Here is a 14,091-nt window from a genome sequence, read left to right as displayed (position 1 = left end):
CGCTGGAGTCATTTTGGTTTTAGAATTTTTGTAGTTGTGAACTTCTAAAGATGCAAAATTTGAAACTTTTAAACATTATTATTTAAAAAATCTGAACATTTTTAGAAACATTTGAAAAAACACAGTAAAGAAAATAAAAAATAAAAAAAACATGAAGAAAACAACAAAAAAAGGAAAGAAAAATGGACTGAAACCTTCCAGAAGGTTTTGGAAACCGGTCAAAAATTTCCATAACCAAGATCTCTCTTGCACAAATCCTAGCTAATGGGTTGGCCAATCCGGCTATTGTTGGCTCGTCTATGTGAACCATCGGCAAATAGGATTCTCCCTAGTAAACCTTCATTTCTAAAAAGTACTAGACCTACGGATAATTACGGGTATTCTATGGACCCCTCTCTCCCCAACTAATCTCTCTCCCCGTGGCCCAACTCCCCTGACTCCCTGTTAAACCTATCCACACCTGCCCGTCCGGAATCCTTTGTAGAATCTTTTTGTATCCTCAAAATCACTAGTTAAGGGTATTTCTTGCAAAGATCACTTCCACCTTCTCTCGCGATGACAAGTGACGCACTGCAGGTTCAACATTTGTCACAACCTATGAGTTTTACTCTTTTTCGTAAAAAAAAATTCAAAGCATTGTATCTCTTAAATCGTGCGTCCAAATTATGAACTGTTTTCACTCTTCGATTTCTCGCGTCAAGATCTTCAAAACTATATGCATATCAATCGGTTTGGACAATCTTTTTCCCCAAAAAAGAAAAAATGGAAAGCGAGAAAACTGAAAAAAATAAATCAAAAACCTGGAAGCACATGTGTTTTTCACTTTTTGGGAACCTCATTTGTGCTTCTCGCGAAAGCACAACAGTGCTTTCCCCCTTTTTAGGAAGCACAATTGTGCCTTTTCACTCTCGGAGAACATAGTTATGCTCTTTCACTTTCGGGATGCACAGGTTTCGCCTCAGGTGGAAGCGCAATAGCAAACCTATGATTTTTTTTCAATGCGCTTCACGTGAGAGAATAATAAATAAATAATTTTCTTCATAAAAACCTGAAAAACCAAGCAAAAATGCAAAAACCAAAAATCTAGAAAATCCTCCAATACACATGCAGAAATTAAAAAAATACAGATGCACCCAGCACGCGACACGTGGGGGTTGGAGACACTCCCGCACGCTCGCAACTGATTGTCGGGAAGCCCCGGCGGGATACCATCTCTCTCTCTCTCTCTCTCTCTCTCTCATTTCTGAGACAACCTTAATTTTTTGAGACGTATAATATATAGCGGATTTTCATGTTGAACATTTTGATATATTATACATTTTTTCCCGACATTGTATGCAAAAGTTATAGCCATTTTACTTTTTCATAACACTTTTTTGCAAAACATGTCCAATTTAAGTTTTTTAATTTTCCTAACTAGTAGATGTAGTAATATAACTACATCTCGTAGGATTTTATTTTTTTGAAGTTTTTATCATTTTCTTTTTTTTCAAAACTGAAATGGCGACACAGAGGGGGGGGGGGGTAGAGTTTGAGAAATGGGCCCTTTAGTCCCGGTTTGAGACACAAACCAGGACTAAATGGCATCGCACGCTTTAGCCCCGATTCGTGAAAGAAATATGCCCTAGAGGCAATAATAAAGTTGTTATTTGTATTTCCTTATATCATGATAAATGTTTATTATTCATGCTAAAATTGTATTAACCGGAAACTTAGTACATATGTGAATACATAGACAAACAGAGTGTCACTAGTTTGCCTCTACTTGACTAGCTCGTTGAATCAATGATGGTTATCTTTCCTAACCATAGACATGAGTTGTCATTTGATTAACGGGATCACATCATTAGAGAATGATGTGATTGACTTGACCCATCCGTTAGCTTAGCACGATGATCTTTTAGTTTGTTGCTATTACTTTCTTCATGACTTATACATGTTCCGATGACTATGAGATTACAACTCCCGAGTACCGGAGGAACACTTTGTGTGCTACCAAACGTCACAACGTAACTGGGTGATTATAAAGGTGCTCTATAGGTGTCTCCGATGGTGCTTGTTGAGTTGGCATAGATCGAGATTAGGATTTGTCACTCCGATTGTCGGAGAGGTATCTCTGGGCCCTCTCGGTAATGCACATCACTATAAGCCTTGCAAGCATTGTGACTAATGAGTTAGTTGCGAGATCATGCATTACGGAACGAGTAAAGAGACTTGTCGGTGACAAGATTGAACTAGGTATGAGGATACCGACGATCGAATCTCGGGCAAGTAACATACCAATGACAAAGGGAACAACGTATGTTGTTATGCGGTTTGACCGATAAAGATCTTCGTAGAATATGTAGGAACCAATATGAGCATCCAGGTTCCTCTATTGGTTATTGACCGGAGACGAGTCTCGGTCATGTCTACGTAGTTCTCGAACCCGTAGGGTCCGCACGCTTAAAGTTAGGTGACGATCAGTAATATGAGTTCATGTGTTTTGATGTATCGAAGGTAGCTTGGAGTCCCGGATATGATCACGGACATGACGAGGAGTCTCGAATGGTCGAGACATAAAGTTGATATATTGGAAGCCTATATTTGGACATCGGAATAGTTCCGGGTGAAATCGGGATTTTACCGGAGTGCCGGGGAGGTTAATGGGCCTTGTTGGGCCCTAGTGGAGAGAGAGGGGCCGGCCAGCGCAGGGCCGCGCGCCCCTCCCCATGCCTTGAGTCCGAATAGGACAAGGGAAGGGGGTGGCGCCCCCCTTGCCTTTCCCCTCTCCCACTCCTTCCTTCCCCCTCCTAGTGGGACTAGGAAAGGGGAGTCCTACTCCCACTAGGAGGAGGACTCCTCCTGGCGCGCCCTGCTAGGGCCGGCCGGCCTCCCTCCTTGCTCCTTTATATACGGGGGCAGGGGGGCACCCCAAGACACACAAGTTGATTAGTTGATCTTTTAGCCGTGTGCGGTGCCCCCCTCCACCATAATCCACCTCGGTCATATCGTAGCGGTGCTTAGGCGAAGCCCTACGTCGGTAGCATCATCATCACCGTTATCACGCCGTCGTGCTGACGGAACTCTCCCTCGAAGCTCTGCTTGATCAGAGTTCGTGGGACGTCACCGAGCTGAACGTGTGCTGAACTCGGAGGTGCCGTATGTTCAGTACTTGGATCGGTCGGATTGTGAAGACGTACGACTACATCAACTGCATTCTCATAACGCTTCCGCTTATAGTCTACAAGGGTACGTGGACGACACTCTCCCCTCTCGTTGCTATGCATCACCATGATCTTGTGTGTGCATAGGAATTTTTTTGAAATTACTGCGTTCCCCAACAGTGGCATCCGAGCCAGGTTTATTCGTAGATGTTATATGCACGAGTAGAATATAAAGGAGTTGTGGGCGTGGGTATATACACATTGCTTGTCGTCACTAGTTGATTCTTGATTCAGCGGCATTGTTGGATGAAGCGGCCCATACCGACATTATGCGTACGCTTACACAAGACTGGTTCTACCGACGTGCTTCGCACACAGGTGGCTAGTGGGTGTCTGTTTCTCCAGCTTTAGTTGAATCGGATTCAATGAACAGGGTTTTTCCGAAGATCAAAAAGCAATCACTATACCACGTTGTGGTTTTTGATGCGTAGGTAAGAACGGTTCTTGCTCAGCCCGTAGCAGGCACGTAAAACTTGCAACAACAAAGTAAAGGACGTCTAACTTGTTTTTGCAGGGCATGTTGTGATGTGGTATGGTCAAGACATGATGCTAAATTTTATTGTCTGAGATGATCATGTTTTGTAACACAATTAGCAGCAACTGGTGATAACCCACAAGTATAGGGGGTCGCAACAGTTTTCGAGGATAGAGTATTCAACCCAAATTTATTGATTCGACACAAGGGGAGCCAAAGAATATTCTCAAGTATTAGCAGCTGAGTTGTCAATTCAACCACACCTGGAAACTTAATATCTGCAGCAAAGTGTTTGGTAGCAAAGTAATATGATAGTAGTGGTAACGGTAGCAAAAGGTAACGGCATCAAAAGCAATATTTTTGGGTTTTGTAGTGATTGTAACAGTAGCAAAGGAAAAGTAAATAAGCGAAGAACACTATATGGAAAATCTCATAGGCATTGGATCGGTGATGGAGAATTATGCCGGATGCGATCGATCATGTAGCAGTCATAACCTAGGGTGACACAGAACTAGCTCCAGTTCATCAATGTAATGTAGGCATGTATTCCGAATAGTCATACGTGCTTACGGAAAAGAACTTGCATGACATCTTTTTTCCTACCCTCCCGTGGCAACGGGGTCCTATTGGAAACTAAGGGATATTAAGGCCTCCTTTTAATAGAGTACCGGACCAAAGCATTAACACATAGTGAATACATGAACTCCTCAAACTACGGTCATCACCGGTAAGTATCCCAATTATTGTCACTTCGGGGTTAACTGATCATAACACATAATAGGTGACTATAGACTTGCAAGATAGGATCAATAACTCTCATATATTGATGAAAACATAATAGGTTCAGATCTGAAATCATGGCACTCGGGCCCTAGTGACAAGCATTTAGCATAGCAAAGTCATAGCAACATCAATCTCAGAACATAGTGGATACTAGGGATCAAACCCTAACAAAACTAACTCGATTACATGATAAATCTCATCCAACCCATCACCGTCCAGCAAGCCTACGATGGAATTACACACGCATGGCGGCGAGCATCATGAAATTGGTGATGGAGGAAGGTTGATGATGACGATGGCGACAGATTCCCCTCTTCGGAGCCCCGAACAGACTCGAGATCAGCCCTCCCGAGAGAGTTTAGGGCTTGGCGGCGGCTCCGTATCGTAAAACACGATGAATCCTTCTCTCTAATTTTTTTCTCCCCGAAAGTGAATATATGGAGTCAAGGTGGACGTTGGTGGAGCGTCAGGGGGCCCACGAGGCAGGGGGCGCGCCCCCACCCTCGTGGACAGGGTGTGGCCCCCTGACGTGGATCTTTCCTTCGGTATTTTTTATATATTCCAAAATAATTCTCCGTTGATTTTCAGGTCATTCCGAGAACTTTTATTTCTGGACAAAAATAACACCATGGCAATTCTGCTGAAAACAACGTTAGTCCGGGTTAGTTCCATTCAAATCATGCAAGTTAGAGTTCAAAACAAGGGCAAAAGTGTTTGGAAAAGTAGATACAACAGAGACGTATCAACTCCCCCAAACTTAAACCTTTGTTTGTCCTCAAGAAATTCAGTTGAAGATATACCGCCGGGTCCTACTAGTTTTTGTAAGAAGGTCATACCAAGTTCAAGTCTTACAAAAACACTCTTGACGAAAATGTAGCTTACAAACAAGCTCAAAGAAAAATTCATCACCATTTTCGACCCGCACAAGCAGACGACGTCCCGTGAGCCTATCTCAATGCCACACTTGCTCCGCATCACCGAAGACAAGGAGTCGTTGTAATTGCAACCAAGAAGCTTAAGTCTTTGTCAAGAGATACCAACGATGAGGATCCGAAGAATGAACATTCAAACTCAAGAGGAACGAGAAGGCCGGACGAGAACACCCAACCTCATTTTGAAGTCAAAAGCCCTGTTGCGAGATATGATATACGAGATAACTGTTCCACTACAAACCGATGCATCATGGTTGACGACTCTACCCCACAACTGGACGAATCCTATACGGTGAAACTAATACTCACAGACCCTATGGGGATGTCGGAACCAATGCCACCACGTCTAAGACTGACTAGAGATACTTATTCCATTGGCTGTACTTGTTCCATGTATATATTGAGTATAAGCAGTTAAGCAGACACCACTATTTCTTCCTATAATTTAGCATAACTATAAACGGTAGAGTTCACAAACGGTGCAATCCTGTCCATCATTTACAGCTAACAGAGATTATAGACTAAATTTATGTCCATCATTTACAATATACTAACAGGGTTCACAGACAGTGTAATACTATCTGCGTCTAGGTTTAGGCCCTTCCCAGTGCTCCACCGTGGACAGGTGTTAAGCATGCCACATAAGTGAAAAAATGACATGGCACAACGTTAACATTTAAGGAGGGGAGAGAACACTTTGGTGACCGCAGGAAGAACCAATGTCAAGCACGAGAACCTAGGCAAACCACTTAAATGAAACAATTTGACCAATGCATGAAAGACTTTAGGTGCTAACTCATTAAATAAAGTGTACTTAGCAACAAGAAGTTAAGCACCTATGCATTGGGGAGTTGAGTTGCTAAAGTATTTAATGCACTTAGCACATCATCTAAGCACATTTGCATTGGAAGAGGTCTTATACTCCTTCCTTTCCAGTTTATAGGGCTCAATTCAAAAATCTCACCAACCAAGGTAGATGGTGAGTGATGGAATACTTTTTGTAATTTGCAAAATCACCCAACTAATGCTCTTGTTTTTCTCAAAAATTTATGTTTATCAATGTATTAATTACAATGCATGCATGCATAAAGTACATGCATTGGTCAATTTTCTCTTAATACTTGCATGCAATGATTTAATACACCTTGAATTCTGAACTTGTGATGGAGAACAACCAAATTGAGCCTTATAAAATGGAAAAATTAAAATTTTAATATAAACCCTATAAACCGGAAAGAAGGGAGTAGTTCCTGCCGACCGAAACTCTCGTACCAAGACGGGATGAAAAACGAGAGAGGACGAGCCAGTTTGTCACTAATTATTGCAGTTGCATGCAGCAAAGAACATGCACGCCCCGCACCTTTCCAGGGTAACTGACCGCTACATGCACATAGTACACTAGTATCATATTGTGATATATAGTAGCATACTATGTTATGATACCAGTGGTCATAATAAATGATGGCAATGGCAAGTATCATATACTAGTATCATGCATATGATACTAGTGTATGATACTACATCCGTAGTGTATAGTATCATATATTAGTATCATAGATGACTTCATTTATTAGCATGCATGACACATAGTAGCACAACATTTAATATGATACGGTATCATGATATGATACTCAACGCTCTTTTTCTTTATTTAATCCTATGCCACCTCATCAAATTTGCCTAGTTGACATGCATGATACTACCTATGATACTCCCATTATGACCAACCTAATCATCTCTCTCTCTTTTAATTGTCTGTCACATAAGCATGTTTGCTAGTCACAAGTGCATGATACCACTTAGGCTGGTTGTAATGGGGAGTATCATATACTTGTATCATGCATATGATACTAGTCTATGATACTACATCCCTAATGCATAGTATCATAAGTTGGTATCATAGAGGACTACATTTATTGTCATGCATGACACAAAGTAACACATCATTTAATATGATACGGTATTATGATATGATACTCAAGCCTCTCTTTGTTCATTTAATTCTAGGTCACCTCATTAAGCTTACTTAGTTGGCATGCATGGTACTACCTATGATACTCCTATTACGGGTAGCCTTATGCTATGGTCAACCTTATTGTTTTATTTGCATGCACTATTTATTTAACTAATTCTCTTGCATGCAGCGTAGTAAAACTGTACCTCGCTGAGTTGCTCGCCGGTCTAAAAATCCCGGACGGAGGTAGTAAATCTCAAGGAAAAACTTCGCGAGTTAGTACACAACAAAGCTATCCATGTCGCCCTAAAATCCTTTAATCATACAATCGTTTGACTTCAGTCCAAAACGGACGGTGGACAATGCCTCCTGCTGTCGTCGCTGCCTCCATTCTCCTGCACCCCTCTCCCTCGACGCAACTCCGGCTCTCCTCCCACCTCCGGTTACCCAGCACGGCCTCGCCGCTCTGCCCTCGTGCCCAGCGCTGCGTCTAACCGTACTAACCACAAGGTCATAAGCAATATGTTAACCAAGTCCGAGTCTTACAAGAACACTCTTGATGAAAATGAAGTTTACAAACAAGCTCAAAGAAAAATTCATCACCATCTTCGACCTGCACAAGCAGACGACATCCCGTGAGCCTATCTGAATGCCGCACTTACTCCGCATCACCGAAGGCAAGGAGTCGTTGTAATTGCAACCAAGAGGATTAAGTCTTTGTCAAAAGATACAACGACAAGGATCCAAAGAATGAACATTCAAACTCAAGAGGAAGGAGAAGGCCAGATGAGGAGACCCAACCTCACTTTGAAGTCAAAAGCACCATTGTGAGGTACGAGATAACGTTTCACTATAAACTGACACGTCATGGTTGACGACTCTAACCCACAACTAGATGAATCATATACGGTGAAACTAATACTCACACACCCTATGGGGACGACGGAACCAATGCCACCACGTGCGAGACTGACTAGAGATACTTATTCTAGTGGCCCTACTAGTTTCATGTATATACTGAGTATAAGCAGTTAAGTAGACACCGGTATTTTTTTCCCTATAATTTAGCATAACTGTAGCCAGTAGAGTTCCTAGACGGTGCAATAAATTTCCTGACCACCATTTACAATATACTAACAGGGTTCACAAAAAGACAATGCAATAAATTCTTGTCCATCATTTAGAGTATAATACTCCCTCCATTACAGTTTATTAGGCGCAACTCAAAGGGCTCTGAGACCTAGGTGTTTTCTAATTGGAAGGAAAAACGGAGCCAGTTAGCTGTAGATGCGCCTAATCAAATGTAAAATTGACGCATAGTACTCCCCGTCCATTAAACTGATTGCATGCACCGGTTTCCTTCTTTTCCCCCTGGCGTTTCCTACTCTGCATGCACCGGACCGAGTACTTTCCTTCCGCATGCATTTCTTCCGCGCGCGATTTCTACGCCGCGAGTTTCCTTTCGCGCGCGATTCCGCGCCTGATTTTCCTTCTGCGCCGCGCGCCGCGCGCGAGTTTCCTTCTTGGCCGCCTGATTTTCCTTCTACGCCGCGCGCAGTATAAGTAGCTATGGCAATGGATGTTCACGAACAGATGGCGCTCATCTTCGGCTTCCTCCTCTTGGCCTCCTCGGTCCAATGGCACGGACGCAGCAAGATGAATCAGATCGCCGGCTTCCTCCTCTTGGCCTCCGTGGGCTGTCTAGGGTTGCTTTCCAACCGAGAGCGCAGCCGCCCGGAGGACTTCCTCCTCTTGGTCTCACCGGACGAGCGAGAGTTCCATCCATCTCCATCGGCACGGCTGGGTTCGACCATCTTCCTCCTCCAACGACTTTGCCTCGACGGCGCGTCGGCCTCGCACGCCCATCTCGCCCTCCGGCACCTAACGAGGCCGGTTCGTCGAACTGGAGTGGCTCCGTCGGCAGGGAAGGTACAGACAGCGGCGGCGGGGCCGGGATCGCAAGTTCTACGTTCGTGGGCTTCACGTTTGGCAGCGGCGGGATCTCGTTTGGCGGTGGCGGCGGGATCTCGTTCGTCGGCGGGGCAGGTACAGGCAGCGGTGGCGAGTCACTAAGCTTCACGTTCAGTGCAGCCAGCACAGAAGGTAAACACTAATGTTCTACCAGCTCCTATGTTCGTCGGCGGGGCAGGTACGGCGCGTCGTACTGTGTTTGCGTTTAGTGCACTAGTGCATGCGTTTAGTACCAGCTCCATGCACTAGTGCATGCGTTTAGTACCAGCTCCAAGCACTAGTGCAGGTACGGCACGTCGTCCTGTGTTCATGTGTTCGTCGGCGTTGCCAAAACTGCAATGTTTTAAAACTGCAGATCGTTACCAAAACTGCAGTGTTTGCTGCAGGAGTACTAAAACTGTTGTGTTCTAAAGCTGTTCTCTTCTCACGTTTGTGTTCTAAAGGAACTGGTGGACACAATGGTTTGGATGTGATGAACGGAGAGAACGCAACTGGTTCGGGCATTGGCTATCGAGGAAGTGGATACAACCCAAATTTTGCCCATGCCGACGAATACCCTCCTAGTCAAGAGGCTGTACAAACCCAAAAACAACCAATCGATTTGAGTAAGCATATTTACAGCATAGTTTTGTTTCCATATTTTTTGTTTATCTAATTATTTTTCCTACGAATCTAGATGTTCTGTCGAACAAGGAGACAAGAAGACAGTACAATACAGATGACAAGCGTCACATATATGCTGAGATCATTAAACGTAATGGTACGGGTATAAGGTTGAAGCATGGTGTTTCTAAAGCTGTTGCACTAGCTTGTGATTGTCCTAGGAGGATAGTGCAAAGGGTATGGCGGGAGGCTAAAAAAGGTGGCGGCATTACTGGGGTCAAAAACAATCGGAAGCTCAAATCAGGAAGGAAGAGGATTAATTTCGACATAGATGCATTGGAGGCCATCCCACCTGGAGAGAGAACAACATTAGAACAAGTTGCTGGACATTTGAACTTGTCAACTATCACTATTTGGCGGAGGTGAGCGTTATACTATCAGATTGTTGTCAATTTTCTACATGTCAACATTCTTTTATTATATGGAGGTGAGTGTTATCAACGAGATATTTTTGATATTTTGTTGTAGGTTGAAGATGAAGGAAATTAGACGAATAACAAGTGAATTGAAGCCTTCTTTGACTGCTGCAAACGAAAGGGCTCGTGTGGAGTATGCTCTTATGCATCTTGAGCGAAGTAGCCTAACATCCCAAGGCGGTATTAATCCCACATTTAGGGCTGATATGGATGTGGTTCATATAGATGAGAAATGGTTTTATCGCACGCGGAAGACCCAGAACATGTATTTGAGTCATAGAGAGGAGGCACCACACCGGGAATGTAAACATAAAAACCACATTCAAAAAATTATGTTCTTGTCCGCAATGGCTAGACCAAGGTATGATGCTCAAGGCAATTGTGTATTTGATGGCAAGATTGGGGTTTGGGCTTACACAGAGTGGGTGCAAGCAAAAAAGAAGAGTCAAAATAGGTTGGTACTTGTTCTTGTTACTACTCCTACTTTCTGCTAAATTTTTATATGCACATTATTTACTTGTTCTTTATTTCTATATTCTTAGGTTGAGGGGAGCATGGGAGTTGAAGCCCTGCGATAAAGTGGACAGGGAGAAAAGTCGGGAGTACTTAGTGAAATACGTACTGCCGGCTATAAAGGAAAAGTGGCCTGAGAGTGATAGATGGAACACCATCTACGTACAGCAGGACAATGCTAGGACTCATATAAAACCAGATGATCCACTTTTTTTGCAGGAAGCTGCAAGGGGTGGTTGGGATATTAGGATGATATACCAACCACCTAATTCTCCTGACACAAACATATTAGATCTTGGTTGGTTTGCCTCAATTCAAGCAATGTTCCATAAAAAGATGCCCAAGACTACCCGAGATTGTCGCGAAGGTCTTGCACCGATTTGAGTATTTTATGTTATTTGTTCAAGATATCTACTCCCATAGGTTAATGTTATGAACTGATTGAGTTTTTTAATTTTATGTGTAATAGGTTAATCAATCCCTTGCTGAGTACCCCCATCAAAAGCTTAATAGGATCTGGTTGAGTCATCAAGCGTGTATGAGAGAGATCATCAAGCACAAGGGTTCTATGCACTATGCAGTTCCTCACTTGAAGAAAAAAGCACTAGAGAAACAAGGATGTCTCCCTGTTCGTTTGACAGTTGACAGAGAATATGTTGAGCAGGCAATTGAGCACTTGAACTCAACATGAGATGTAATGGCAGATTTTCAGTAGCACTTGAACTCAACATGAGATGTAATGGCAGATTTTCAGTAGCACTTGAACTCAACATGAGATAATACTCCTATATGCAAGGGGCGGCCATCAGGTTCATAGATCATGCAGTAGCTTTTTTTTGCGCAAATCCTATGATATACTTCATTGCTATTCCCCTTGATTACTTTGTGAATAATCCGCAGGTTCACTCATACACTTTTACATATTCTATCACCAAGATAAGCTCATAATAAGATTATATAAAACCATATTCGTACTCACTTTCTTACATAAACTTGAAGCATATAAAACCATTACAACTCACTTTATTTTCATCATCCGGCGAATCTAAACTTGACTATCCGGCACATTATGCGCTTTCTTTTCGTCCTCTAGATAGATAGATGGGTTGCGACGGCACCTTATGCATACCCCTTCTTTGTTTATCGCCACCGTAGTCGCACAATCTTTGCACCAAAAGTTGTCACACAGGCAAGGATTTCCGCAAGCCTCGCAAGAACGCAAATCTTTTGGTACCGGGAGCCTACATCCTAAGCAAAGGAATATGGAAGGCTCACCGCGGATGCCACACTTGAGGCACAAAGCCGGATGAATGCACACCTCGCAAGTTGATGTCGGGTTGGAGTAGGTTCTGTGTGACACATCTTGCACGAGGTTAGCGGTGCGGACGTACCTAGCCGAAATCCTTGCATCTGTAGCGTCGACATTGGTTGCACGATCCACTCTATGAAAAAGATCCTGGATGTTTTTATCAACCCTCTGAAATTCATCCTCTAGTTCTTGTACTTGGCCTTGCGTGATCTCCACATCGCCATCCACCTCGACATGGACGGCATCCACCTCGCCCTCCACCTCTCCTTCTCCATGGACGCCCTCCACCTCTCCTTCTCCATGGACGCCCTCCATCTCTCCTTCTCCATGAACCTCAACTTCCTTCTCCATTTGGCTTCCACCTCGCTGGTTCAAGGAATAGCAAAGCAAATGGCTCTTCTTTTATACACCAAGGAATGGGGATGCGGTGTGAAAAGGAGATCAAAAGCTGCTGCATGCAAATCCTTCTCCATTCACACCTCAACAAAAACTCACGTGTTCCCACTTGCATGCAGAATTGGAAGGAGAAAGGAAAGAGAGCACCGCATGCACCAAACGCCACAATTAATTCTGTGATTAATGAAACACGCCTTAAATCTCTCCTATTCTGAAAAATCAAGGATTTGGAGATGCGCCCAACAAACAAAAATGGAGGGAGTAGTAAGACTAGTCACAGTGGGAGTAACTTCAGCAGTAACTTCAAGTCCAACTCAGCAAATTTGTCTATGTGGCAATGAGTTAATGAAGAGAGAGGTAGTTCTAGTAACTTAGCATGTTACTATAACATCACATATCCCAATGCAGTATGAGTCTATAACCTAATAAATGGAGTTTTGCATGACACCATACCTATGTTACTCACTCATTTCCGGTTTATAGGGCTTAATTCAAAAATCTCACCAACCAAGGTAGATGGTGAGTGGTGAAATATTTTTTATAGTTTGCAAAAGCATTCAATTAATGCTCTTATTTTTCTCAAAAAATTATGTTTACCAATGCATTAATTGCAATGCATGCATGCATAAAGTACATGCATTGGTCGATTTTCTCTTAATAATTGCATGTAATGATTTAATGCACCTTGAAATCTAAACATGTGATAAAGAACAATCAAATTGAGGCTTATAAAATGGAAAGACTAAAATTTTGAGATAAGCCCTATAAACCGGAAAGGAGGGGAGTACTACCCACTATGAAGATAGTAACATAGTCTAGGGATATGTGTATGTTACTAGTGTATGTTACTCTTCATTGTGGCTAGTGTAACTTCAGCAGTAACATCGAGTCCAATGCAGCAAATTTGCTTATGTGGTAATGAGTTAAGGAGGAGAGAGGTAGTTTCAATAACATCACTTATCATAAATAAAGCTTTGCATATTACCACACTTATGTTACTACCGACTATGAAGGTAGTAACATAGTCTAGGAATATATTACTAGTGTATGTTACTCTTCACTATGGCTAGTCTAACAAGGTTCATAGACAATGTAATAAATCTCAAGGAAAAACTGCACGAGTTATTAGCACACGACAAAACTACATGATCATTTGACTTGAGTCCCAAATGGATGGTGGGTAATGCCTCCCGCAGCGGCCCGCGAAAGCCTGTCCAGAACCCTGTAAAACTCAATTGAGCCTACTTCTCCTCGCATACTGGCTCACTCTTCTCCGTTGCATCTCTCCCCAACGCGTGGTCCAAATGCTGCTATCGCCGCCTCCATTCCCAGCTGACGCCGGCTGTCTCCTGTGTCTCTCCTCGTCGACCCAACTCCGGCTCTCCTCCCTCCTCCGGTTACCCGGCACGGCCTCGCTGCTCTGCCCTTGCGCCCAGTGCTTCGTCTAATCCTATTACCCGCAAGGGTTTCCGC

General features: G+C 43.2%; 1 pseudogene; it reads left to right on the top strand.

Annotated features, from left to right (window-relative positions):
• The first annotated feature begins 8,987 nt into the window (after positions 1-8,987).
• On the top strand, positions 8,988-11,558 carry LOC147957936 (uncharacterized; annotated as a pseudogene).
• The last annotated feature ends 2,533 nt before the right edge of the window (positions 11,559-14,091 follow it).

This window comes from Triticum urartu, chromosome 7A, assembly GCF_056163025.1.
Source record: "Triticum urartu cultivar PI428250 chromosome 7A, HENAU_Tu73, whole genome shotgun sequence".
Taxonomy (NCBI): domain Eukaryota; kingdom Viridiplantae; phylum Streptophyta; class Magnoliopsida; order Poales; family Poaceae; genus Triticum; species Triticum urartu.
Note: the sequence above shows the minus strand (reverse complement) of the source record. Positions and strands in the feature narration are given on the sequence as shown.